Source organism: Scyliorhinus canicula, chromosome 6, assembly GCF_902713615.1.
Source record: "Scyliorhinus canicula chromosome 6, sScyCan1.1, whole genome shotgun sequence".
Classification (NCBI taxonomy): domain Eukaryota; kingdom Metazoa; phylum Chordata; class Chondrichthyes; order Carcharhiniformes; family Scyliorhinidae; genus Scyliorhinus; species Scyliorhinus canicula.
Window position 1 is genome coordinate 195845861 of NC_052151.1, and position 27830 is coordinate 195873690.

At 49.2% G+C, this 27830-nt stretch overlaps 1 protein-coding gene and 1 long non-coding RNA gene across 19 annotated transcripts in view; one reads left to right on the plus strand and one right to left on the minus strand.

Moving 5' to 3' along the window:
- eys (eyes shut homolog) overlaps window positions 1-27830 on the plus strand; it is a 3376609-nt gene that overhangs the window by 1979334 nt on the left and 1369445 nt on the right. The gene's annotated exons all lie outside the window — the stretch shown is intronic.
- LOC119967767 overlaps window positions 1-27830 on the minus strand; it is a 234003-nt gene that overhangs the window by 85606 nt on the left and 120567 nt on the right. Inside the window, exon 2 of the long non-coding RNA XR_005461068.1 lies at window positions 2430-2566. This is a non-coding gene — a long non-coding RNA (uncharacterized LOC119967767). The remainder of the gene's footprint in view (window positions 1-2429; window positions 2567-27830) is intronic.

Here is a 27830-nt window from a genome sequence, read left to right on the forward strand (position 1 = left end):
GTATTGTCAGTCTGTAAATCCATCCAATATGCCTGATGGCAGCAGTAAGAGCGAGGGATTTTCCTGGTCAGCCATACTGCAATAGGCAATGACAAAAACACAGCATTATCATGGACCAATTCAACGGAGGCCAATGGTTATCAAATCCTCCACGGGCATGGTACCTGCAAGAGGCGGAGGATATTAAATTATAGCTCTTCATATTGGAGAACTATATTCAGCGATTGGCACAGTACCTCAGGAAGGAGATATAACGAAATGGGATCAAAATGATACCAGAGTTAAATTATTAGCACCGATTTCATGGTAGACATTGAGTGCTGACCTAATTGAATTGTTTTCGGTGATTCAAGGATTTGATAGGGTAGAGAGCAATTATTTCCTTTGGTAGTGAGTCCAGAACAAGGGGACATAACTTTAAAATTAGAGCTGAGCTCTTCAGAGGTGATGTCAGCAAACACATCTACACACAAAAGGTAATGGATGTCTGGAACATTCTCCCACAAACAGTTGACGAGGTTGGAGGTAAACCTGAAAGTTTAAACACTGAGATGGATAGTTGTTAGACAAAAGTGCTGAGGGCTGAAAAGCCACAAAGTTCTGGGTTCAAGTTTCGCTCCAGGGCTTGGGGGAAAAAATCTAGGCTGATACTCGAGTATCAATGCAGATGAGACATTAAACCAAGGCCCCACCTGCCTTCACAGGTAATGTAGCAAAAGATCCCATAGCACTATTTCAAAGGAGAGGGAAGTTATCTCTGCTGTCTTGACCAATATTTATCCTTTAACTAATATAAAAAAACAAATTATCTGTATTATTGCAAAATTTGCTGTTTGTATATTGGCTGCCATGTTTCTACATTACAACAATGGCTGAAATTCTCCATTTGGGAGACTTAAGTGTTGACACCAGGACTGAATTGACGTTCCCATTGGGGGCGCTATTCATGGAGCAATTCAGGACATGCCAGCTCTCTGCCCACATGAATCGAGAGCAATTCTCATTCCCGCTGCTGTCAGAGTTGTTGGGGCTGGAATTGGCACTTGAAAACTTGACTATCTGGAGCTCCTTATAAGCACTCCACTCACCATACCACTCATTCCAGCCAGGAAGATGGCTCCACAAAGAGCAGCACCATGCTTCGCGGATGTAGAGCTCGAGAGAATGTTAGATGTGGTGGAGGAGAGGTGGGACCCTCTTCCCCAGGATGGGGAGGCTACCTCCCACAATCATTAATTGGGCTTGGGAGGAGATGTTGAAGGTGCTCAGCGCCGTGAGATTCACCAGGCAGACTCGCAAGCAGTTCTGCAAGAAGATGAATGACCTCCTTCGGGCAGCTTCGGTGAACCACCACCTCTGTTCACCTGGCTCCTGTCTCTCACTCCTCATATCACACCCCACTCCCATAGAGGCCAATTAAAACCCACCGGCCCACACCTGACCTCACATCCCACCCTGCATCAAACCCCAACACCTGGAGTGTCCTATGTGGCCATGTGCCTTTCACACACTTGCCACCAGCTATAGACACCCCGTGTAATTCGCCTCCATGCATCTCACCATGTCCATTACATGTCTCCTAGGAACAGACGGCCCTGAACAGAATGGATTAGGAGAAGACCGGAGAGGCCTCCCGGACCTATGGACTCTCACCCCCGATGATCTGAGGGTGATGGCATTATCTGAAAAGGTGCAGGAAAGTGCCATCTCTAAGGCGGAGGTCGACATACAAAGAACAAAGAATAAAGAAAATTACAGCACAGGAACAGGCCCTTTCGGCCCTCCCAGCCTGCGCCGATCCAGATCCTTTATCTAAACCTGCCGCCTATTTTCAAGGGATCTACTTCTCTCTGTTCCCCGCCCGTTCATATATCTGTCCAGATGCATCTTAAATGATGCTATCGTGCCCGCTTCTACCATGTCCGCTGGCAAAGCGTTGCAGGCATCCACCACCCTCTGTGTAAAAAACTTTCCACGCACATCTCCCTTCAACTTTCCCCCTCTCACCTTGAAATCGTGACCCCTTGTAATTGACATGGGCAACAATGCCAACCTTTTGGATTCTACTTCATGCAATTTTCAAGTGAACTTGTAAAGCATGGGCATGGAGAAAACCTGGCAAAACTGTCTGGACCCTCCCTTATCCAAATCAAGGTTCTATTGGTTGCAATGGAAAGGACAGAGCATGTATAATGTGCACGCTCTCCATTTATACAAGGCATCGAGTCGCCTGACTAGCCACTGATGATGGCTCCAAAATGCACCTGGAACACTTTTTTTGATGCAGAAGAATTCAAATATTGCAGCCAGCTGCAAGGTAGGCATTCCGTTTCTGCCCCATGTACTTCCCTCTCCTTTTTTGTGGGGCTTAGTTTGCTCACGGAGCTACTGGATGACTAACCTTGATGCTGAAGCACTGGACAGCTTACCTAAAGTGTGATGAGTTCCCGGCCTGAAAATGGTTCAATCCATCCAACAATTTCTTCCGTCAGCCAGGATGTAAAACGTTGGTCTTAATGTTTACCGTAAAACAGATGATCTCATTCAAGTTCCTGTATTCTGTTCCCTATACAGTGCAACATCGTAAAAGTAATATTAGCATAACTTAAAATTATGAGTTAGAATAATATTTTAAATCAGATAATGTAGTTTATTGATATAATACTCTGTGGGGTAGAATATTCATGATGAGACCATCAATTCACTAGACACGTGCTTTGAGATATGAACAGTGGTTTTAATCTACTTGCTACAGAGACAGCCTGTTACACGTTTAACTCTCGATGAACTGGTCGGCTGGCTCTGGGCATCGATATTTATACAGCAGTCCAGGGGGAGGAGCCGTGGGCGGATGGTGAGGTGGTGGTTCATAAATTGAGTCTGTCTGGTGGTCGAGTCGTCCGCTGCGATCTGCAGAGCACCGGGGTTGCAGCCTCTTGTGGTGGCTTGATGGGTGTTGTGGGTTCGGGTACGATGGCGGACTCCGGGGGTGATTCCGCCCGAGCTCCATACCCGTCTGGTTCGACTGGGGATTGGGGGCGCTGGGGGGTTAGCCGGTGCGGGTGCGCAAAACAAATGTAGCGAGCTAGTGGGCTCAGGAGCGAGAGGGTCCAGCTGGGTGGTGTGTCGAGTGAGGGGTACCCCTGCAGTGATAGTGGGGATGTTGGATCCAGCGTGTGCTAGGTCCCGGAGGGATACGGTTACCTGACGGCTGTCAGGGAACTCTACGAAGGCGTACTGGGGGTTTGAGTGAAGCAGGCGTACCTTCTCTACAAGGGGGCCAGTTTTGTGTACTCTAACGTGCTTCCTCAGGAGTACAGGGCCGGGTGTCTTCAGCGATGCCGGGAGTGAGACCCCCGTGGTAGTGCCCCTGGAAAAGATAAAGAGGCTCTCGTGAGTGGTCTGGTTGGTCGCGGTGCATAAGAGTGACCTAATAGCGTGGAGTGCGTCTGGGAGGACATCCTGCCAATGGGAGACTGGGAGATTCCTGGACCGGAGGGTCAGTAGGACAGTCTTCCAGACCGTCGCATTCTCCCTCTCCACCTGCCCGTTCCCCCTGGGGTTGTAGCTGGTAGTCCTGCTCGAGGCGATGCCCTTGTCGAGCAGGTACTGACGCAGCTCGTCGCTCATGAAGGATGAACCCCGGTCGCTGTGTATGTAGCTGGGGAAACCAAACAGGGTGAAGATACTATGCAGGGCCCTAATGACTGTGTGGGAGGTCATATCGGGGCACGGGATAGCAAAGGGGAAGCGGGAGAACTCATCTATGACGTTTAGGAAGTAAACGTTCCTGTTAGTTGAGGGGAGCGGCCCTTTGAAATCGATTGCGAGGCGTTCAAAGGGCCGAGAAGCCTTGACCAGATGGGCCCTGTCTGGTCTAAAAAAGTGCGGTTTGCACTCCGCACAGATCGGGCAGTCTCTGGTGACAGCTTTTACCTCCTCAGTGGAGAAAGGCAGATTTCGGGCTTTGATGTAGTGGGCGAGCCGGGTGACAGAGGTCGTTGTGGATGACTTTCAGGCGGTCGTTCTGTGCGCTGGCGCACGTCCCGCGGGATAGGGCATCTGGGGGCTCGTTAAGCTTCCCCGGTCGATACTTAATATCGTAGCTATAGGAGGAGAGTTCGATCCTCCACCGCAGAATTTTATCGTTTTTAATTTTGCCCCTTTGTGAGTTGTCAGACATGAAGGCAACCGATCTTTGGTCGGTGATGAGGGTGAATCTCCTACTTGCGAGGTAGTGCCTCCAGTGACGAATAGCCTCCACAATGGCTTGTGCTTCTTTTTCGACTGCCGAGTGTCTGAGTTCCGAAGCGGAGAGGGTACGGGAGAAGAATGCGACTGGTCTCCCTGCCTGATTTAAAGTGGCTGCAAGAGCTACCTCTGAGGCGTCGCTCTCAACCTGAAAGGGGGTGGATTCATCCACTGCCCGCATGGCTGCTTTGGCGATGTCCTCCTTGATGCAGTTGAAGGCCTGGCGCACCTCAGCTGACAGGGGAAGTAGTGTGGCTTTAAAGAGTGGGCGGGCTTTGTCCGCATATTGAGGGACCCACTGGGCGTAATACGAAAAGAATCCCAAGCACCGTTTGAGGGCCTTGGGACAATGAGGGAGAGGGAGTTCTAAGAGGGGGCGCATACGGTCCGGGTCGGGACCCAGGACTCCGTTTTCTACGACATAGCCAAGAATGGCTAGTCTGGTCGTGCGGAAAACGCATTTCTCCTTGTTATAGGTGAGGTTTAGTTTCTGAGCCTTCTGGAGAAAACGGTAGAGGTTGGCATCGTGGTCCTGCTGGTCATAGCCGCAGATGGTAACGTTATCCAAGTACGGGAACGTGGACCGCAGCCCGTACTGGTCCACCATTCGGTCCATTGCTCGTTGGGACACCGAAACCCCATTAGTGACGCCGAAGGGAACCCGGAGGAAATAGAAGAGGCGGCCATTGGCCTCGAATGCCGTGTAGTGGCGGTCCTCCGGGCGGATTGGGAGCTGGTGGTATGCAGACTTCAGATCCACCGTGGAAAAGAGCCGATACTGGGCGATCTGATTTACCATGTCTGTAATCCTGGGGAGGAGGTACGCGTCGAGGAGCGTAAACCTATTAATGGTCTGACTATAGTCTACGACCAAGCGGAATTTTTCCCCGGTCTTGACGACCACCAGCTGAGCTCTCCAGGGGCTGTTGCTGGCCTCTATGATCCCCTCACTGAGGAGCCTTTGGACCTCTGATCTGATGAACACCCTATCCTGCAGGCTGTACCGTCTGCTGCGAGTGGCTACAGGTTTGCAGTCCTGGGTGAGATTGGCAAAGAGAGGAGGGGGGGTGATTCGCAGCGTAGCTAGGCTGCAGATAGTGAGTGGGGGTAGGGGCCCGCCGAAACCGAGGGTGAGACTCTTGAGGTTACACTGAAAATCTAGGCCCAATAAGAGTGGGGCGCAGAGTTCGGGCAGGACGTAGAGCTGGAATTTGGCATAGCTAGCGCCTTGGATTGTGAGCGTCGCGGCGGTGCGCCTTTGGATCTGGACAGTGGGAGCCCGAAGCGAGGGAGATAGTTTGCTGCCCGGGGAAAACGGGGAGCGAACAGCGTCTTACCAGATCTGGGTGTACAAAGCTCAGTGCTTCCGGAGTCGAAAAGGCACGGCGTGCTGTATCCGTTCATTTGGACCGTCGCCATGGAGTTTCGCAGATGCTTCGGCCGCGATTGGTCCAGAGTGACTGCACTTAGTTGCGGGTAGTCGGCGGTTCAATCAGCTGTGCTGGAGTGGCCCCGTGATGACTGCCCTCTGAGTTCATAGTCGTCGAGGTGAGTTTCAGCGTTTGAAGGGGATGGATCCCAAGATGGCCGTCCCCTTGAGTCGCACATGGCCGGCCGCATGGAGGAGGATTGCCAAGATGGCTGCCCCCATGAGTCAAACATGGCTGGCCGCATGAAGGAGGATTGCCAAGATGGCCACCCCCATGAGTCGCACATGTCGGGTGGGGGCGGAGTCGGCATACAGGCTGCAGCATTTCGGGGCATGCAGGCCTGTGATTTCAGGGAACGAGTGCTTTGAGCAGTGGGAGGGTTAGAGCTGGGGCGGAACGAGTGCTTTGAGCCGTGGGAGGGTTAGAGGCTGGGGCTTTCTTCGCCAGACACACTCTAGCAGTGTCCTTTTCACCCGCAGCTGCTGCAGTCGCATTGCGGCCCGGGCAGTGCTGCCGCGAGTGCTGATTCTTGCCGCAAAAGTGGCGGGCTGGGGCAGCATTGTGGCTGGGCGGCCGCGCGGTGCAGGCCTGGGGGAGTCGCTGGTCGCGGGCCCGTGACGGGGTCGCGGGGTCCGAGGTGAGGCTGCGGAAGGAGACCTCCATAGTGGTAGCAAGTTCAACAGTCGCTTCAAGATTTAGGGCCCCCATTTCCAGCAGTCGCTGGCGCACGTAATTTGACCTAAGGCCCGCAACAAAGGCATCGCGTACAGCAAGTTCTCTATGTTCTGCCACGGTAACCGCCTGGTGATTACAGTCACGAGATAAAGTTTTAAGCTCTCTCAGGAATTCTGCAAGCGATTCCGTAGGCCGCTGGCGGCGAGTAGTGAACACGTGTCGTGCATAGACTTCATTTACAGGCCTCACATACATTTTGTCGAGTAGCGCTAGGGCTTCAGTATACAAACCGGCACAGTTTAGTTGAGTAGAGATTCTGTGGCTCACCCTCGCGTGCAGTAGGCTCAGTTTCTGCTCCTCTGTTGTTTCGGCTGTGCTTGCTTCCGCCAGGTAGGCGCAATCAAAGTCAGATTGCCACTGCACTCATTTTCACTGAGCTCAGTCGGAATCTGTACATTTCTCACCCAACCTTCTGACACGAGCCTGGTGGGTAATGTGCAGCTCAGTGACTCCTGGGATTCTGCAGTGCAAGGGCAGCAGATTCAAGGGAAACAAAGCCAGGCCCCATTTTTACGGCAGTGACTGCTGTAAAGCAGGTATGTGTAAAGGACCCAGCCACTTTGAGAAGCCAGGCAGACGGTAAGTGTGTAAAGTAAGTCAGCAGGATGGGTGAACACGGGTGTAGGATGGGAGGCTGTAGCATGGTGGGGTAGGATGGGCCAGCGCAATAGATAGAATGGGCTATGGGTTCAGGTGGTTGGTCAGGGAGTTGGAGTTGGGGGTGAGTAAGTTGGCGATCGGGGGGGCAGTGCCAACATTACTGAAGTTAGAAGTGTTTTTTATCCTCTTAACCTTTCCTAACTATTCTGCTCAGAGAGCTGTGGCCATCTGAATCTCTGATTTGTATCACATGATCCCCAATGCAGGGCAATTGCCCAGTGGAGGTTTGAACTTCTCAGGCAATTCCCCTGCAGCCCTTGCATGGGGCTTCCAGTGGTGGGGTTGGGGGGGGGGGGTTGCTGTGTATATTCATCTGGGGTACCTCCCAAGGATGATGATTGGAGAACGGAAGTTAGATGCTTACGGTGAGCATACCAATGAAACAGAGACAGATGAAAACATTGGACTGGGAAGTGACTGACAATTCACAGTCATGAAGGAGCACATCCCTTTATAGTGTTGAGGCCTAGTAGAGGAAACTTTGCCCACCTAATCAACGTCTTCTAAGTATTTGATGTTGACACTGGTGTGTTTGAAATAGCAGAGTTTTTCAATCCCCAATATCAACATTCCTCACCTCAAGGGGGACAAAACCTCAGGGTAATGTGGTTTAAAAAAAATTGGCATTGATATCTGGGGATGAGGGACTTTAATTACAAGGCTCAATCAGAGAAGCTGGGCTTGTTGTACATGGAAAATAGGTAGTTGGGGGAGAATATGAGACCAAGCTAGAGTCACAGACTCTCGGCGGTTGTGGCAAGGCCTAAACAACATAACGAGCTACAAAGCGAAGCCGAGCAGTATCTCCGGCTGAAGCGCACCCCTCCCCGATGAACTCAATGCATTCTATGCTCGGATCGAGCAGGAAACCAACAATCCCGCTGTTGAGTGCCCCAGCAGACCATAACTCACTTATACCCACCATCACAGCTTCCAAAGTCAGATCAGCCTTCCTGAAAGTGAACCCTCGGAAGGAGATGGCTCTGGACGGGATTCCTGGTCGTGCACTCAGAGCCTGTTCGGACCAGCTGACAGATATGTTCACGGACACCTTTAACCTGTCCCTACTCCGCTCCGAGGTCCCCACCTGCTTCAAGAAGACCACCAGAGAAGAACCAGGCAACGTGCCTCAATGACTACCATCCAGTGGCCCTGATATCAGTCGTAATGAAGTGCTTCAAGAGGTTGGTCATGAAGCGCATCAACTCCATACTCCTTGATCCACTGCAATTTACACACCTTTATAGACACCGGTCCACAGAAGATGCCATCTCCCTGGCTCTATCATCTCAGAGCATCTCAACAACAAGGACTCCAACATCAGGCTCCTAATAATTGACTACATCTCTGCCTTTAACACCATAAACCCAGCCGAGCTCACATCAATGCTCCAAAACCTCAGACTTGGCTCCTCACTCTGTAACTTTCTGACCCAGAGACCACAATCAGTAAGAATGAACAGCAACACCTCTTCCACGATAGTCCTCAATACCGGGGCCAGGCAAGGCTGTGTACTTAGCCCCCTACTATACTCCCTATACACACACACACACGACTGCATGGCAAAATTTGGCTCCAACTCCATCTACCAAGTTTGCTGATGACACGTGATCATAGTGGGGCAGATCTCAAAATAACGACGAGTCAGACTACAGGAGGGAGACAGAGAACCTAATGGAGGGGTGCAACACCAACAATCTATCCCTCAATGCCAGTAAAACTAAAGAGCTGGTCATTGACTTCAGAAAGCAAAGTACTCAGCAGGGGGATGGGAACCTAAATTGTAGTCCCAGTGTACAGGATGATGAGAGTAGTGAGGTCAGGGATAGGGTTAAAAGTTCGAAAGAGGGCACCGGCAAGCAGGATGCTGGTTTGAAGTGTGTCTACTTCAACGCCAGGAGCATCCGGAATAAGGTGGGTGAGCTTGCAGCATGGGTTGGTACCTGGGATCTCAATGTTGTGGCGATATCGGAGACATGGGTAGAGCAGGGACAGGAATGGTTGTTGCAGGTTCCAGGATTTAGATGTTTCTGTAAGAACAGAGAAGATGGTAAAAGAGGGGGGGGGTGTGGCATTGTTAATCAAGGAAAGTATTACGGCGGTAGAAAGGACGCTTGAGGACTCGTCTACTGAGGTAGTATGGGCCGAGGTTAGGAACAGTAGAGGAGAGGTCACCCTGTTGGGAGTTGTCTATAGACCTCCGAATAGTTCCAGAGATGTAGAGGAAAGGATTGCAAAGATGATTCTCGACAGGAGCGAGAGTAACAGGGTAGTTGTTATGGGGGACTTTAACTTTCCAAATATTGACTGGAAATACTATAGTTCGAGTACTATAGATGGGTCAGTTTTTGTGCAGTTTTCTGACACAGTATGTAGACAGGCCAACAAGGGGCGAGGCCACATTGGATTTGGTACTGGGTAATGAACCCGGCCAGGTGTTAGATTTAGATGTAGGTGAGCACTTTGGTGATAGTGATCACAACTCGGTTATGTTTACTTTAGCAATGGGCAGGGATAGGTATATACCGCAAGGCAAGAATTATAGCTGGGGGAAAGGCAATTATGATGCTATTCGGCAAGATCTAGGATGTATAGAATGGGGAAGGAAACTGCAGGGAATGGGTACAATCGAAATGTGGAGCTTTTTCAAGGAACAGCTACTGCGTGTCCTTGATAAGTATGTACCTGTCAGGCAGGGAGGAAGTTGTCGAGCAAGGGAACCGTGGTTTACTCAGGAAGTTGAAGCACTTGTCAAGAGGAAGAAGAAGGCTTATGTTAGGATGAGACATGAAGGCTCAGTTAGGGCACTTGAGAGTTACAAGTTAGCCAGGAAGGACCTAAAGGGAGAGTTAAGAAGAGCGAGGAGAGGACACGAAACGTCGTTGGCGGATAGGATCACGGAAAACCCTAAGGCTTTCTATAGGTATATCAGGAACAAAAGAATGACTAGAGTAAGATTAGGGCCAATCAAGGATAGCAGTGGAAAGTTGTGTGTGGAATCAGAGGAGATAGGGGAAGCGTTAAATGGATATTTTTCGTCAGTGTTTACACTGGAGAAAGACAATGTTGTCAAGGAGAACACTCGGGTTCAGTCGACCAGGCTAGATGGAATTGAGGTTCATTTGGGCCTCACGGTAGCATGGTGGTTAGCATCAATGCTTCACAGCTCCAGGGTCCCAGGTTCGATTCCCAGCTGGGTCACTGTCTGTGTGGAGTCTGCACGTCCTCCCCGTTTGTGCGTGGGTTTCCTCCGGGTGCTCCGGTTTCCTCCCACAGTCCAAAGATGTGCGGGTTAGGTGGATTGGCCATGCTAAATTGCCCGTAGTGTAAGGTTAATGGGGGGGATTGTTGGGTTACGGGTATACGGGTTACGTGGGTTTAAGTGGGGTGATCATTGTTCGGCACAACATCGAGGGCCGAAGGGCCTGTTCTGTGCTGTACTGTTCTATGTTCTAAAAGGAGGAGGTGTTAGCAATTTTGGAAAATGTCAAAATAGATAAGTCCCCTGGGCCAGATGGGATTTATCCTAGGATTCTCTGGGAAGCCAGGGAGGAGATTGCAGAGCCTTTGTCCTTGATCTTTATGTCGTCTTTGTCGACAGGAATAGTGCCGGAAGACTGGAGGATAGGAAATGTTGTCCCCTTGTTCAAGAAGGGGAGTAGAGACAACCCTGGTAATTATAGACCTGCGAGCCTTACTTCGGTTGTGGGTAAAATGTTGGAAAAGGTTATAAGAGATAGGGTTTATAATCATCTTGAAAAGAACAAGTTGATTAGCGATAGTCAACACGGTTTTGTGAAGGGTGGGTCATGCCTCACAAACCTTATTGAGTTTTTTGAGAAGGTGACCAAACAGGTGGATCAGGGTAAAGCTGTTGATGTGGTGTATATGGATTTCAGTAAGGCGTTTGATAAGGTTCCCCACGGTAGGCTATTGCAGAAAATAAGGAAGTATGGAATTGAAGGTGATTTAGCGGTTTGGATCAGTAATTGGCTAGCTGAAAGAAGACAGAGGGTGGTGGTTGATGGCAAATGTTCATCCTGGAGTTCAGTTACTAGTGGTGTACCGCAAGGATCTGTTTTGGGGCCACTGCTGTTTGTCATTTTTATAAATGACCTGGAAGAGGGTGTAGAAGGATGGGTTAGTAAATTTGCAGATGACACAAAGGTCGGTGGAGTTGTGGATAGTGCTGAAGGATGTTATAGGATACAGAGGGACATAGATAAGCTGCAGAGCTGGGCTGAGAGGTGGCAGACGGAGTTTAATGCGGAAAAGTGTGAGGTGGTTCACTTTGGAAGGAGTGACAGGAATGCAGAGTACTGGGCTAATGGCAAGATTCTTGGTAGTGTAGATGAACAGAGAGATCTCGGCATCCAGGTACATAAATCCCTGAAAGTTGCCACCCAGGTTAATAGGGCTGTTAAGAAGGCATATGGTGTGCTAGCCTTTATAAGCAGGGGGATTGAGTTTCGGAACCACAAGGTCATGCTGCAGCTGTACATAACTCTGGTGCTGCCGCACCTGGAGTACTGCGTGCAGTTTTGGTCACCACATTATAGGAAGGATGTGGAAGCTTTGGAAAGGGTTCAGAGGAGGTTTACTAGGATGTTGCCTGGTGTGGAGGGAAGGTCTTTCGAGGAAAGGCTCAGGGAATTGAGGTTGTTTTCGTTAGAGAGGAGAAGGCTGAGAGGTGACTTAATAGAGACATATAAGATAGTCAGAGGGTTAGATAGGGTGGACAGTGAGAGTCTTTTTCCTCGGATGGTGATGACCAACACGAGGGGACATAGCTTTAAATTGAGGGGTGATAGATATAGGACAGATGTCAGAGGCAGTTTCTTTACTCAGAGAGTAGTAGGGGTGTGGAACGCCCTGCCTGCAACAGTAGTAGACTCGCGAACTTTAAGGGCATTTAAGTGGTCACTGGATAGACATATGGATGAAAATGGAATAGTGTAGGTCAGATAGGCTTCAGATGGTTTCACAGGTCGGCGCAACATAGAGGGCCGAAGGGCCCGTACTGCGCTGTAGTGTAGTGTTCTATGTACTGTACACACACCCGTCAGCATCAATGGAGCCGAGGTGGAAATGGTTAACAGCTTCAAATTCCTAGGGGTGCACATCAGCAAAAGTCTGTCCAGGTCCACCACTTTGATGCTACCAATAGGAAAGCACAACAGCGCCTATACTTCCTCAGGAAACTAAGGAAATTCGGCATGTCCATAAAGTTTATACTGATAAAGTTTATCAACTTTTACAGATGCACCATAGAAAGCATCTGTAGGGTGGACAGTGAGAGCCTTTTTCCTCGGATGGTGATGTCTAGCACGAGGGGACATAGCTTTAAACTGAGGGGAGATAGATATAGGACAGATGTCAGAGTAGGTTCTTTACTCAGAGTAGTAAGGGCGTGGAATGCCCTGCCTACAACAGTAGTGGACTCACCAACACTAAACACATTCAAATGGTCATTGGATAGGCATATGGACAATAAAGGAATAGTGTAGATGAGCTTCAGAGGGGTTTCACAGGTCAGCGCAACATCGAGGGCTGAAGGGCCTGTACTGCGCTGTAATGTTCTATGTTCTATCTGACTGCATCACAGCCTGGTATGGCAACTGCTCGGCCCAGGACCGCAAGAGAGTTCAGAGAGTTGTGAACACAGACCAGTCCATCACACTAACCTGTCTCCTTTCCATTGACTCTGTCCACATCTCCCGCTGCCGGGGGAAAGCGGGCAGCACAATCAAAGACCCCTCCCACCCAGCTTACTCACGCCTCCAACTTCTTCCATCGGGCAGGAGATACAAAAGTCTGAGAACACGCACGAACAGATTCAAAAACAGCTTCTTCCCCACTGTTACCAGACTCCTAAACAACCCTCTTATGGACTGACCTCATTAACCCGACACCCATGTCTGCCTCACCCGATGCCGGTGTTATGTAGTTACATTGTGGACCTTGTGTTGCCCTATTCTGTATTTCCTTTTTATTTTATTTTATTTTCATGTACTTAACGATCTGTTGAGCTGCTCGCAGAAAAATACTTTTCACTGTGCCTAGGTACATGTGACATGTGACAATAAACAAATCCAATCCAATATGAAAGCATTGTACAAGATTATGACACAAGATTATTGACAGGTAGACAATGAAAAGTTCTTATCAGTGAATGGTGCTGGGAGACAGAATATTTCAGGCAAGAGGTACACCGGGAATCTGAGGATGAACCTTTTTAAACAGTGAGCAGTAATGACCTGGAACCCGCTGTCTCCAAGGTTGGTGGAACCAGAGACGATGAATTATTTTATGTGGAGAGTTACGGGGAGAGAGGGTGGGGGGATGGGATTGACTGGATTGACCTACAGAGAGATGGCATGGGTACAATGGGCCAAATGGCTTCCTTCTGTGTTCAATGGCTCTGCCTCTGTAAGACTCCTCAATTCAAAAGATGTGAGTCAGTGACTTTGAGGAATTCAACAAATGAATGTGATATAAAATGGGATCATTAGTTAGAATAATGTAGAGGATAGAGTCGGTCTAATGGTAGTGCGTTAGCAGGTAATGAACAAAGGAATTGAGCGACGTATGGCCAGGAATGGGGGAGGGGAGCCTCGTGCAGAGGATGGTGAAAAGAATGCTGGGTAACAAGAGGCCCAGGGTTGAGGAATGCGAAGTGAGCCAATCAGGATATATGGTCAGGTCAGGAGGTGTATAGGATGACCTATGGGAATCTTGTATGTGAAACTTGATGCCATTTGAATGATATGTATAGAAGATCTCTTTGTCCTCGGTCTCACTCGGCTCTGGACGTTTCAGGAGAGTATGTGTCCTGAGTCTCTATAGAGCGGGTCAGCCTTGCAAGTTGTTTAAAAATAAATAACATCATACCTACAGACCCCTCTCGAGTTTTATTGAGACCAGACTGACGGGTAAAGAACTTAGGGCGGAATTCTCCGCTCCCGGGAAAAATCGGGAGGGCCGTCGTGAACTCAGCCGAGTTTCATGACGGCCTCGGAGGCCGCTCCTCGCCCCCTATTCTTCCCTCCCGGCGGGGCTAGGAGTGGCGCTCTGTAAATCTCGGCCGCGGGGGCGTCGCACCGAGAATGACGCGGCGGGCCCGCCTAATGACATCAGCCGGGCATGCGCAGGTTGGCCGGCTCCAACCCGCGCATGCGCGGCTGACGTCACAACGCTGACAGCTCGAACCCGCGCATTCGCGGTGGCCGTCTTTCCCCTCAGCCGCCCTGCAAGACGTGGCGGCTTGATCTTGCGGGCGGCGGAGGGGAAATAGTGCGTCCGATTGAGACGCCGGCCCGACGATCAGTGGGCACCGATCGCGGGACTGTCCCCTCCCGAGCACAGTCGTGGTGCTCTTTCCCCTGTACTCCCCCCACAAGCCCCAAATGGGCATATCTCACCCGTTTCACGACGGCAGCGACCAGGTGCGGTTGCCGCCGTCGTGAAACGGTCACGAACGGCAGGCCGCTCGGCCCATCCGGGACGGAGGATTGCCGTGCGCCGTGAAAAATTAATTTTGTCGGGGACCCTCCCACAATTCTCCCACGCCGCGTGGGGAGCGGAGAATCCCACCCTTAATTTGTCAACTTGAAGTCTAATCTTTGTTCTCATCCAACAGGAGGCTTACTGGTGGGAGAATAACTTCCCAAGTGAAGTATCTTGTGCATGAAGCATAGCTGAAAATATTACCTAGAGTAGGAAGAACTGGAATACGCTTTGAAAAAATATATCTCAGACTGGCATTAATAAATCATTTAAGCTTTGCTATCACTATTCATATTAGCTCACCTCCAACAGTGTGAAAGCAGTCTCTGCATTATCTTCTACATATTAACCTGATTAATACATCACCTGTGGCCAAGAGCTAGCAGAACATATTGCTGACTTTGGGGAAAAAATCTCTGAATTAAACATTTCCATTTCATTGTGTTACAGACAATCTGATAGGTTTCAGGGTACTATATCTGCTGTCAAGACGGGGCTGGAAAAAAATGATAAGCTGTCCACCCTGCTATAAAATGAAAAGAATAGAAACAACTAGAACTGCAGATATTTGCAGTGTGCAAATTTACTGGCTCTGCTTTTATGAAGAGAAACAGTTCATGGTCAAATGAAGGGCACAATGCTGAATGGAGCAACATGGGCAACATTATAAGAAAACGGGTTGCTGGTCAGTGTAATGGTGTCACTAGAGTAGTAATCCAGAGGGGCGCGGGTACAAATCCCACCATTGCAGCGGATGGAATTTCAATTCAATTAACAAAAATTCTGGAATTCTAAAGCTAACCTCTGTAATGGTGACATCAAAACTATCATCGGACTCAGTTCAAGGGCAATTCGGGTGGCAGGGTGGCACAGTGGGTAGCACTGCTGCCTCACAGCGTCAGGGACCTGGGTTCAATTACGGTCCTGGGTGACTGTCTGTGTGGACTTTGCAACTTCTCCCCGTGATCGCATGGGTTTCCGCCGAGTGCTCTGGTTTCCTCCCTCAGTCCAAAGATGTAATGGTTAGGTGGATTGGCCTTGCTAAATTGCTCCTTAGTGTTAAAAGATGTACAGGTTGGGTGGAGTTGCGGGGATCAGGCGGGGGAGTGAGCCTCGATAGGATGGATGCTCTTTCGAAGGGACAGTGCAGGCTCGATGGGCTGACTGTAGGGATCCTATGGTTGAAATATGAGCTCTCATGAGGGGCAGGTTTAGCACACTGGGCTAAATCGCTGGCTTTTAAAGCAGACCAGCAGCACGGTTCGATTCCCGTACCAGTCTCCCCGAACAGGCGCCGGAATGTGGCGACTAGGGGCTTTTCACAGTAACTTCATTGAAACCTACTTGTGACAATAAGCGATTTTCATTCAAGGCAAGGCATGATGACTGACTGCTTCTTCATATTACGATTGGTCTATTTAATTTTATTTTAGATATATAATTGGTGGACGAAGCAAAAAAACCATCAACATTGGTCTTCTTACTCAAAGAGTTAGCTCGTGCCAGGCATGATTGATATCCAGTGACAACGAGTTCATGCAGTTAGGTGGAATCCTTTCAGCTTCGGTATAATTTAATGACCAGGTCAGTGTTTGTAACCATTCACATTCATTTGGTGGGGAAAAACAAAGTTTGTTTGCAATCAAGCGAAAGACTATTAGATTCCTGGTTGGCAGTAGAAATGACGATAAGGTTTCAATTCCCGTAACAGCCTCCCCGGACAGGCGCCGGAATGTGGCGACTAGGGGCTTTTCACAGTAACTTCATTGAAGCCCACTCGTGACAATAAGCGATTTTCATTTCATTTCATTCAAGGAAAATGTTGGAATGTTATTACTTCAAAGAGAACAAGGTGATGTAATAAATGTTAGTTTAAATTAGATAGGTGAAATACAAAGGTGGGAGGAAATAAGAGAAAATAGAGAAAACAAAAGATTTTATGATGAAATAATGTGAACATAGAAAAATACAGCACAGAACAGGCACTTCGGCCCACGATGTTGTGCCAAACTTTTATCCTCGATTAAGAACAAATTACTCTGCACCCCATCATTCTACCGTAATCCATGTACCTATCCAATAGCCGTTTGAAGGTTCCTAATGTTTCCGACTCAACTATTTCCACAGGCAGTGCATTCCATGCCCCCACTACTCTCTGGGTAAAGAACCTACCTCTGACATCCCCCCTATATCTTCCACCGTTCACCTTAAATTTATGTCCCCTTGTAATGGTTTGTTCCACCCGAGGAAAAAGTCTCTATCTATTCCCCTGATCATCTTATAAACCTCTATCAAGTCGCCTCTCATCCTTCTCCATTCTAATGAGAAAAGGCCTAGCACCCGCAACTGTTCCTCGTAAGACCTACTCTCCATTCCAGGCAACATCCTGGTAAATCTCCTTTGCGCCTTTTCCAAAGCTTCCACATCCTTCCTAAAATGAGGCGACCAGAACTGCACACTGTATTCCAAATGTGGCCTTACCAAGGCCAAATTTCCCACCATCCCATGTCTCCTTACTTTCTACATAAGCCTACCATGGGGAACCTTATCAAATGCCTTACTAAAATTCATGTACACCACATCCACTGCTTTACCTTCGTCCACGTGCTTGGTCACCTCCTCAAAGAATTCAATAAGAATTGCGAGGCAAGGCCTACCCCTCACAAATCCGTACTGACTATCCCTAATCAAGCAGTGTATTTCCAGATGCTCAGAAATCCTATCCCTCAGTACCCTTTCCATTACTTTGCTTACCACCAAAGTAAGACTAACTGGCCTGTAATTCCTAGGGGTATCTCTATTCCCTTTTTTGAACAGGGGAACGACATTCGCCACTCACCAATCCTCTGGTACCACTCCTGTTGACAGTCAGGACGAAAAGATCATTGCCAACGGCTCTGCAATTTCATCTCTTGCTTCACATAGAATCCTTGGATATATCCCGTCAAGCCCGGGGGACTTGTCTATCCTCAACTTTTCCAAAATGCCCAACACATCTTCCTTCCTAACAAGTATCTCCTCGAGCTTACCAGTCTGTTTCACACTGTCCTCTCCAACAGTATGGCCCCTCTCTTTCGTAAATACTAAAGAAAAGTACTCGTTCAAGACCTCTCCTATCTCTTCAGACTCAATACACAATCTCCCGCTACTGTCCTTGATCCGGCCTACCCTCGCTCTAGTCATTCTCATATTTCTCACATATGTGTAAAAGGCCTTGGGGTTTTCATTGATTCTACTCGCCAAAGATTTTTCATGCCCTCTCTTAGCTCTCCTAATCCCTTTTTTCAGTTCCCTCCTGGCTATCTTGTATCCCTCCAGTGCCCTGTCTGAACCTTGTTTCCTCAGCCTTACATAAGTATCCTTTTTCCTCTTAACAAGACATTCAATCTCTCGTCAACCATTTCCTCACTCGACTATCTCTTCCCTGCCTGACATGGACATACATATCAAGGACACGTAGTATCTGTTCCTTGAACAAGTTCCACATTTCAATTGTGTCCTTCCCTGACAGCCTATGTTCCCAATGTATGCACTTCAGTTCTTGTCTGACAGCATCGTATTTACCCTTCCCCCAATTGTAAACCTTGTCCTGTTGCACACACCTATCCCTCTCCATTACTAAAGTAAAAGTCACAGATTTGTGGTCACTATCTCCAAAATGCTCCCCAACTAACAAATCTATCACTTGCCCTGGTTCATTACCAAGTACCAAATCCAATATGGCCTCCCCTCTGGTCGGACAATCTACATACTGTGTTAGAAAGGCTTCCTGGACACACTGCACAGGACCACCCCATCCAAACTATTTGATCTAAAGAGTTTCCACTCAATATTTGGTAAGTTGAAGTCACCCATGACGACCACCCTGTGACTTCTGCACCTTTCCAAAATCTGTTTCGCAATCTGTTCCTCCACATCTCTGCTGCTGTTGGGGGGCCTATAGAAAACTCCCAACAAGGTGATTGCTCCTTTCCTATTTCTGACTTCAACCCATACTACCTCAGTAGGCAGATCCTCCTCGAACTGCCTTTCTGCAGCTGTTATACTATCTCTAATTAACAATGCAACTCCCTACCTCTTTTACCACTCTCCCTAATCTTACTGAAACATCTATAACCAGGAACCTCCATCAACTATTTCTGCCCAGCTTCTATCCAAGTTTCTGTAATGGCCACCACATCGTAGTCCCAAGTACGATCCATGCCTTAGGTTCACCCACCTTATTCCTGATGCTTCTTGCGTTGAAGTATACGCACTTCAACCCATCTCCGTGCCTGCAAGTACTCTCCTTTGTCAGTGTTACCTTCCCCACTGCCTCACTACACGCTTTGACGTCCTGAATATCGGCTACCTTCGTTGCTGGACTACAAATCCGGTTCCCATTCCCCTGCCAAATTAGTTTAAACCCTCCCAAAGAGTACTAGAAAACCTTCCTCCCAGGATATTGGTGCCCCTCTGGCTCGGATGCAACCTGTCCTACTTGTACAGGTCCCAACGTCCCCAGAATGTGCTCCAATTATCCAAATACCTGAAGCCCTCCCTCCTACACCATTCTTGCAGCTACGTGTTCAACTGCACTCTCTCCCTATTCCTAGCCTTGCTATCACATAGCACCGGCAACAAGTCAGAGATGACAACTCTGTCTGTCCTGGCTTTTAACTTCCAGCCTAACTCCCTAAACTCGTTTATTACATCCACACCCCTTTTCCTACCTATGTCGTTGGTACCAATGTGCACTATACCACTCAAATTCAGCACTCAGTGCAAACAAAGTCTGCAATGTAACTAGCTCAGATTTATACTGTGACTCTAGCCTCTGAAAACTGGCCTAATCCAATTACCTAATTAACAAGCTCCAGCTGCAAGTAGCTACAAGTAGAACCTTTGTTTAAAGCTGACTGAAAATTCATCTTCTCAACCAAACAGCAACTTTTAAGTTAATTAACTAAATAAAAGACTAGATAAAAATATTAGTTAAAAATAAAAAATAAACCCTTAATATCCCCCAGTCACCAAACTCTCACAAAACGCTCACCAGCTCTTTAGTTTTGCTGACATTGAGGGAGAGATTCCTGTCGTTACACCACTCCACTGGCTTCTCTATCTCCCTCCAATATTCTGACTCGTCGTTGTTCGAGATCCAATCCACTACAGTCGTGTCGGCAGCAAACTTGTAGGTGTAGATGAAGTTGGAGCCAAATTTTGCTACACAGTCTTGAGTGTATAGCGAATATAGTAGGGGGCTAAGTACGCAGCCTTGAGGGGCTCCAATATTGAGGACTATCGCGGAGGAGGTAGAACATAGAACAGTACAGCACAGAACAGGCCCTTCGGCCCTCGATGTTGTGCTGAGCAATGATCACCCTACTTAAACCCACGTAACCCGTATACTCGTAACCCAACAATCCCCCCATTAACCTTACACTACGGGCAATTTAGCATGGCCAATCCACCTAACCCGTACATCTTTGGACTGTGGGAGGAAACCGGAGCACCCGGAGGAAACCCACGCACACACGGGGAGGACGTGCAGACTCCACACAGACAGTGGCCCAGCCAGGAATTGAACCTGGGACCACTGGAGCTGTGAAGCATTGATGCTAACCACCATGCTACCGTGAGGTGTTGTTGTTTATCCTTGCTGATTGTGGTCTATGAATCAGATGATCCAGTTACAGAGTGAGGTGCTAAGTCCGAGGTTTTAGAGCTTTGATATGAGCTTGTCTGGGATTATGGTGTTGAAGGTGGAGTTGCAGTTAATAATGCAGTGATGTAGGAGTCCTTGTGTCAAGGGATGCTTCAGGGATGAGTGTCGGGCCAGGGAAATGGCGTCCTCTGTGGAATGCGAATTACAATGGATCTAGGAATGCTGGGAGTATGGAGCTGATGTGCCTCATGCCCAACCTCACGAAGCTCTTCATTATGACCAATGTCAAGACCACTGAACGATAGCCAATGAGCAACGTTGCCTGATACTTCTTTGGCACGCGTATGATGGTGGTCTTCTTGAAGGAGATGGGGATCTTGGAATAGAGTAGGGTCAGGTTGAAGATGTCCGTGAGCACACCTGCCAGCTGGTGCACGCAGGATCTGAGTGCACGACCAAGGACCCCGTCAGGACCCGTCGCTTTCCGAGGGTTCACTTTCAGGAAAGCCAATCTAATAGAATGTTGTCGTTTATTGTGACGGGAATTGAGGGGAGTTATACAGGGAATTGGTGAGACTACATCTGCAGTACTGTGTAAAATATAGGTCTCTCTATTTGAGAATAGATGTGGGGCTAAAGTTACAATCAGATCAACCGTGATCTTAATGAATGGCAAAGCAGGCTCAAGGAACTGAGTGGCTTATTTATGCTCCTAATTCGTCTATTCCAGGTTTCCTGATGCCGTGGTATGACCACAATGGGAAATCCCATTGTCCGGCTGTTGGAATAGTGGATCGCGCTGCTGGCAGGGGTGCGCCACGCCAGAAAATGGGGCTGGCGGGACGTAAAATGCATTTGACAAAAAAGAAACAAGCAAAATGAGGGACAGAGATCACTGTCTGAAATTGGTGAGCTCAAGGTAGCGCCCAGAAGGCTGCAAAGTATGGAATCAGAAGATGCAATGCTGTTCGTCGAGCTTGCACGGATTCTCTGGAACATTTCCCGAGGCGGAGGACAGAGATGTCAGCGTGAGAGTAAAACAGTGAATTAAAATGTGAACTCAACCCACGTTTCTTTTTCTCCACAGCAGAGGAGACCAGAATATGAGCAGGAAATATAAGTAGACTAAATTGAAAGAAGTGCAAGTAAATCGATGCTTCACCTGGAAGGAGTTCCTTTGCTTTCTTTCTATCACATCTCTAACCTCCCTACAAACTGAAGAAAATTGATATTGGCTTTGAAGCATTGGGCTGGCTTCTCCGTTTCAGCGGCTAACTGCCTCCGCCAGCGGAGCACATGTGGTCTTTTAGAACGAAAAAATAGGCGTGAAACCCTCACGAATTCCAGGACCGATGAGGGGTTAGCACTGTGCTGGGAGCAACACCCACCTCCCGTGCCGAAAACTGCTGGAGAATGGCTGAATCACAGGCCGCGCATGCGAACAGTTGACAACCTGGAGCGTTCACGCCATACAACATGGCCCCGGCCGTGCATGGACCCACCCTGCCATCCGTAACCCCCACAGCCCATACCCTGGCCACCCCCCCAGGTGTCACCCCAGCCCTCGCGGAAGCCATCCCGGCCAGCTGCAGGGATCCCGCCCGAGTGTGGTGCTGCTGGACACAGTCTGCAGCCGCCACACAGGGTTCCCCCACACGTGCCCCGCACCTTCGGGAACTTGGCTCATCGGGGGGGGCGGAGCAATGTGGGTGGCATAGCCGATGACACACCAACGGCATGCGGAGCCTGGCGCGACGGCACCATTTCTGAGGGGGCGGTGCACGGCTGACTGGCATCAAACTGACGCTGGCCCTGATTTCGGCACCGCAGTCCATTCTCCGCCCGATCGCCGATCACGATTTCAATGTTGGGCAATGGAGAATCCCGCCCTATGTTCTCCCGCTGGAGCTGAATTGCACTTGATTTGCGCTCACGCAAGTCGGCCCGACCCCGAGATTGTATAGGCCCCCCCTCACACTGTACGAGGGTAACCAGACCCCCCCCCCCACAGACCACCAGAGATCCCCAAATTAGAGAGACTCAACTGGGCAATACACCTGCTGGTTTATGTTCAGGAAGCAGCTCCTGTCAATTTCTGGAAAGAGAAAACCCATCATCTGGGTTTAAGCCCCCTCCGATCTTTGCTCTGCAAAGACCCCTACAAAAATTTATTAATTTCCCTGTGATATTGCTTTCACTAGGCTGGATTGACAGCCTCCACACACACACAGCTCTCTGCATTGCTTCCCACTTGAGGGGCTTTGAAGTCTTCATGTGTGAAACTAACCTTAATGTTTATCAACATCTGGCTATGATTGACAGCTCCTGGACCACATTAAAGACAGTTAAGTGCTTTCTGTTAGTTTCACAGCTGGGTTATAAACAAGTGAGTTTTAAAGCAGTGATTTTTTTTTCACTGCCTCTGTCTCGCCTGCTCTCTAGCTTCAGACACTGGTTTTTCTTATGGAGGGGTTCCAGGCAGGAACCTCTCTTATAGGGGTCTTTGGTAAGAGTCTCTCTAATTAGGGGGCCTATGGTGAGGGTCTTTCTAATTAGTGGATCTCTGGTGGAGGTTTCTCTCATTGGGGGTCTCTGGTGGGATCTCTCTAATCAGGGGGGGTTCTTGTGGGGGGCTCTAGGGGGTCTCAGGTGGAAGTCTCTAATTGGGGGGTCTCTGTTCGGGTCGGTGGGGGTCTGGTGGGCGGGTGGGGTGGGCAAGTCTTGCACTGTGGGGGAAGGGTGGCCCTCCGATGGACTTTTGGGACAACTCCGTTTAAGAGTTGCCCGCTTGGTCCATCCCAAGGTCTACCGTATAAGGTTTATCAAGACCTGCATAAATTCCCAACTACGTAATTCCCGGCCAGAGGACTGGAGAATCATGCAGGTCTGGAGACTATGGTACTCCATATTCTATTAATAGAATGCAAATGGTCTTAATGACACATTGAATCCTCCTGAAAGCACAGGGTGCGAACCATGATCCTGATGCCAGCAGGGGACCGGAACATCGGAACCGGATCAACGCCTGTTGATCCTGTTTATTGCCCATTGCTGGATTCCCACCGCATCGGGAACTTCGCTACCAGCAGTGGGTGGCAGAGCATATGGCCCATTAACTCAGTCTCCACAGGCTTGCTGAGTATTTCTAGCATTTTCTGTTTTTATAGCCAATGTTGTTTCTTTGTTTAAGAAGGGTAGCAAGGATAATCCAGGACATTACTGGCCAGTGAGCCTTACGTCAATGGTAGGGAAATTATTGGAGAGGATTCTTTGAGACAGGATTTACTCCCATTTGGAAGCAAGTGGGCATATTAGTGGGAGGCAGCACGGTTCTGTGAAGGAGAGGTCATTTCTTACTAATTTGATTGGGTTTTTCGAGGAAATGACAATGATTGATGAAGGTAGGGCAGTGGATGTTGTCAACATGGACTTCAGTAAGGCCTTTGACAAAGTCCCTCATAGCAGACTGGTACAGAAGGTGAAGTTACATAGGATCAGAGGTGAGCTGCCAAGATGTATACAGAACTGGCTCGGTCATTGAAGGCAGAGAGTAGCAATGGAAGGGTGCTTTTCTAAATGGAGGGCTGTGAGTAGTGGTGTCCCGCAGGGATCAGTGCTGGGATCTTTGCTGATTGTAGTATATATAAATGATTTGGAGGAAAATGTAACTGGTCTGATTAGTAAGTTTGCGAACGACACAAACGTTGGTGGAATTGTTGATAGCTATGAGGACTGTCAGAGAACATAGCAGGATTTAGAGAGGTGGAGACTTGGGCGGAGAGATGGCAGATGGAGTTGAATCTGGACAAATGGGAGGTAATGCAGTTTGAAAGGTCTAATACAGGTGGGAAATATGCAGTAAATGGCAGAAAAGAATATTTACATGCAGAGGGATCTGGGTGTATAAGTCCACAGGTAACTGAAAGTGGCAACACAGGTGGGTAGGTAGTCAAGAAGGCATACGATATGCTTGCCTTCATAAGCCGGGGGACTGAATATAAAAATTGGCAAGTCATGCTGCAGCTGCATTGAACCTTAGTTAGGCCACACTTGGAATATCGTGTTCAATTCTGGGATGTTGCCTGGTATGGAGGGCATTAGCTATGAGGAGAGGTCGGGTAAACTCGGTTTGTACACTCGAACAACGAAAATTGAGGGACGATCTGATAGAAATCTACAAAATTCTGAGGGGCATGGAAAGAGTTTATAGTCAGAAGCTTTTTCCCAGCGTGGAAGAGTCAATTACTAGGGGACATAGGTGTAAGGTGCGAGAGCCAAAGTTCAGAGGAGATGTGCCAGGGACGTTTTTACACAGAGGGTAGCGGGCGCTTGGAATTTGCTGCCGGAGGAGGTGGTGGAAGCAGGTATGATAGTGACGTTTAAGGGGTATCTTGACAAGTACATGACTAGGATGGGAATAGTTTGTATATCAACTTAGTGCCAACCCATGCAGCCCATCCACCAACCTTTGCCCTTCCACCCTCCATGCCAACCTGCCCCGTATCCATCGGCAGACCTCAGGACCCGTGCAGAGATTAAATAAAGATCGAAAAATTAAAGTTCTGTCAAATAATGTGCAAAATCTTCAATATATTGTAAAAACACTCACAAAAAGTTAGCATGTAGATACGATAAGCGATTAGGAAGGAATGTTGGTGTTTATTGCAAGGCGAATTAAATATAAAAATAAGGATGTTTTATATCAGTTGGAAAGGGCATTGGTGAGGCCACATCTGGAGTACTGTATATAATTTTGATCTCCTTATTTAAAAAAGGATACAAATGCATTAGAAGCAGCTCAGAGAAGATGTGTTCAACTGAGGCATGGGATGGGGGTGGAGGCGTTGGATGGTGTTATCTTACGAGGAAAGGTTGTGCAGGTTGAGCCTGTATACATTGGAATTTAGAAGATTAAATGATGATCTTACTGAAGCACCGAAGATCCTGAGGGAACTTGACAGAGTCGATGCTGACAAGGATGTTCCCCTTGTGGGAGAGACTAGAACAGAGATAAGGAAGTTCTCCACCCGAAAATCATGAATCCATGGAACTCTCTTCCCCAGAAAATGGCGGCAATGAAAGGGGTCATTGAAATTTTTTACGGCAGAGGGTGATAGATTCTTGTCTAAGGGAGTCAAAGTTTATCAGGGGTAGGCATAACGTGAAGTTGAAGCTGCAAACAGATCTGCCGTGATCTTATTGAATGGTAAAGCAGCTTTGAGAGACCAAATGGCTGACTATTGCTCCTGAGTCATATGTTTACATAAATGCTATAACATCTCAAGAAATGAAATTTGCAAGGATAGGAGGAAAGAATTTGGGAGTGGAACTAGCTAAATTGCCAAAAAAGTGATACTTGGGAGGTGAACATGGTGGCAAGCAAGGCCTCACAGAGAGCAAGCCATGCTAAGGAGCATTGGTTAAGAGAACAGATGCCAGAAACCTAAAGTCCAGCTAGTTTAGGAAACTAGAGAAAAGAAGAGACTTTTCAAACTTCGAGTATCCAATTATGTTTTTCTCCAATTAAGGGGCAATTTTAGGGTGGCCAATCCACCTACTTGCACAACTTTTGGGTTGTGGGGGATGAAACCCACAGACACGGCGAGAATGTGCAAACTCCACACGACAGTGACCTAGGGCCGGGATTCAAACCCGGGTCCTCAGCACCTTAGGCTGCAGTGATAACCACTGCACCAAGTGCCGCCCTGATTCCTGACATGTTAGTGATGCCCCCCTCCCACTGGGCGGTTAGCTCCTGGGCGACAGGGGTTACCCACTGCAGTTGTGGCTGCCGACGCCTAACTGGAGACCTGCTACAACGACGCCCACGTAGCGACTAGCAGTGTGGTCGAGCGGTGCTTCGACATCCTGAAGATGCGGTTCAGGTGTCTGGTTTGCTTTTGAGGGACCCTCTAGTATGACCCTCTCGTGATGGCCACCCACAATATGGGACAGCAGAGGGGCGACAAGCTGGAGGAGAATGAAGGCCAGGCCTCATCTGACAAGGAGGATGCTGGGGAAGGCGATGATGGGGCAGGACATGGGGCCCAGGTGGACACGGCAGGCCACACTACATGTGTGCCAGGGCCAATGCATATGATACGCTCTGATCGCCTCCAGATTCACCAACTGGGGAGGGGGGAAACTGGCCAGAGGCATCATATAGTCCCATTGATACCCGGGGGTGGCAGTGGTGGGGACGGTCGGGTGGGGTAGGGTAGGGAAAGGAGCCCAGCTTACTCATTGTCCACCCATTCCCCCCCTCCCACCTCCTCCGCACCCTCTCTCTGGTCAGCCCAGACCAGCCCACTCCTCCCACAGTAACAGTGTGAACTAGTGTTTAATGTGCACAGATATTTACAGATAAGTTCCCTAGCTCCTATAACTAAAGTGTGCCCTGCACTCGTGCCAATTTAACTGGTGTCAGGGCAGCATGGCGGCGCAGTGGGTTAGCGCTGCTGCCTCACGGCGCCGAGGTCCCAGGTTCGATCCCGGCACTGGCTCACTGTCTGTGTGGAGTTTGCACATTCTCCCCGTGTCTGCGTGGGTTTCACCCTCACAATCCAAAAAAGATGTGAAGGTTAGTTAGGTGGATTGGCCACGCTAAATTGCCCCTTAATTGGAAAAACATGAATTGGGTGCACTAAATTTATTTAAAGAAAAAAAAAACTTAACTGATGTCTAACTTTCTGGCTTTACGGACCCAAACATTACGCCTAGCTGGATCCTCAGACTGTACATCAGGAGTGGAGGCAGCCTGCTGTGATTCCCACCTTATGACCCGGGTCCCCCTAGGTGGCCAGCTTCTGGACGACTGGGCCATGATGGCCCGGCTGCTGCGCAGGTGTCCCAGGTGGCTTGGTGCCGCCCTGTTCTGTCCGTTGCCCACCAGATGTGCCAGGGACAGAAGGAGGCGAGTCCAAGGTGCTGCGGTGTTCTGGCACCTCACGTGTGGGAGTCACGGGCACGGGCCCCAACATCTCCTCCTCTCGGGCTACTCCATGGCTGGAGGTGCGAGTGGAGCTAACCCGGAGGCTCTCCCGCCATCTGGCGCTGCTAGTCCTAGAGGCCAGCTTTGGTCTCAGCCAGGGTCTGAATGCTCGCAGCCATGGAGCACAGGGAGTGGACCATCCCCGTCTGGGTCTGCGCCACATCACACTGCGACTGTGCCACCACCTTCTGGATCTGTGACACATCAGCCAGGGACTTTGCCATCTCCCTTTGGGACAGGGCCGCCTCCCTCTGTGTCTGCGCAACGCCGGCTGGCGCCTGGACAATGTCGGCGACGTTTCCAGCCATGGCCTGCTGTGACTGGGCTATCCCTGAGGTGCGCTGCTGCAATGTCCAAGTGGTTCTGGCACATGACTGTCTGTGAGAGGGCAGCCCTGACCTGGGCCTTGGCTAGCGCCTGCACAGAATCCCCCAGGCCTTGGACATGCTGATCCATAGCCAAATCCCGATCCCCAAGGCCTCCACCGCAGACGCGACCCATGCGCTGTTGGCCTGGGTGGCACACATTGTCGGCACCATCTCCTGTTCCTGCACATGGACTCCTCTAACTGCGCCTGACAGTGCAGGATGCTCGCTGACAACCCAGCATG